Here is a 1,052-nt window from a genome sequence, read left to right on the forward strand (position 1 = left end):
ACGAATCTCGCGCAATTTGTCTGCTTCCGATGTGCGGTTAGCCGCGACAGCAGCTAGAGCACCTACTTGGGCATCATCATTTGTAGCAGGTCGTGGTTGACGTTTCACATGTGGCTGAACACCTCCTGTTTCCTTAAATAACGCAACTATCCGGCGAACGGTCCGGACACTTGGATGATGTCGTTCAGGATACCGAGCAGCATACATAGCACACGCCCGTTGGACATTTTGATCACAGTAGCCATACATCAACACGATATCGACCTTTTCCGCAATTGGTAAACGGTCCATTTTAACACGGGTAATGTATTACGAAGCAAATACCGTCCGCACTGGCGGATTGTTACGTGATACCACGTACTTATACGTTTGTGACTATTACATCGCCATCTGTCACAAAACGAAAAAAGTGGTCAAACTAAAACATTCATATTTATTTACGTACTACACGAAAATGTAATAAAAATGGGGGTTCCTATTTTAGAAAGCGCCGTTGATATCCGTTTGACCTATTTCAGCGCCATCTATTGGGCCAACCGTAGCGCCATCTGGTTTGCCCCTTCAAGCAAGAGGAGTTTCGTTCTTTGTAGCTTTTTCGTTTGATGGTTATTTCGTGAGATATTTGGCCCGGTCACTATCAATGGACCACCCTGTGTATCTGCCCTGTTGGGCTGACATAATTAATAATAGATCTCCAAAACAACTAATAAAGAAGTCGTTATCTACAAAATTAAACAAGAATAGCAATTCATTTAGTTTCTTATCTTGAAAGTGCACGGCAAAACATCTGACCAATATTGATGGTTCAAATGGTTCAAATGGCTCTGAGCTCTATGGGACTTAACATCTGAGGTCATCAGTCCCCTAGAACTTAGAACTACTTAAACCTAACTAACCTAAGAACATCACACACATCCATGGCCGAGGCAGGATTCGAACCTGCGACCGTAGCAGTCTCATGGTTCCGGACTGAAGCGCCTAGAACCGCTCGGCCACCACGGCCGGCGACCAATATTGACAAATCAAAACTAATACCTTGGCAAGGCTGGTTA

This window comes from Schistocerca nitens, chromosome 4 (assembly GCF_023898315.1).
Source record: "Schistocerca nitens isolate TAMUIC-IGC-003100 chromosome 4, iqSchNite1.1, whole genome shotgun sequence".
Taxonomy (NCBI): domain Eukaryota; kingdom Metazoa; phylum Arthropoda; class Insecta; order Orthoptera; family Acrididae; genus Schistocerca; species Schistocerca nitens.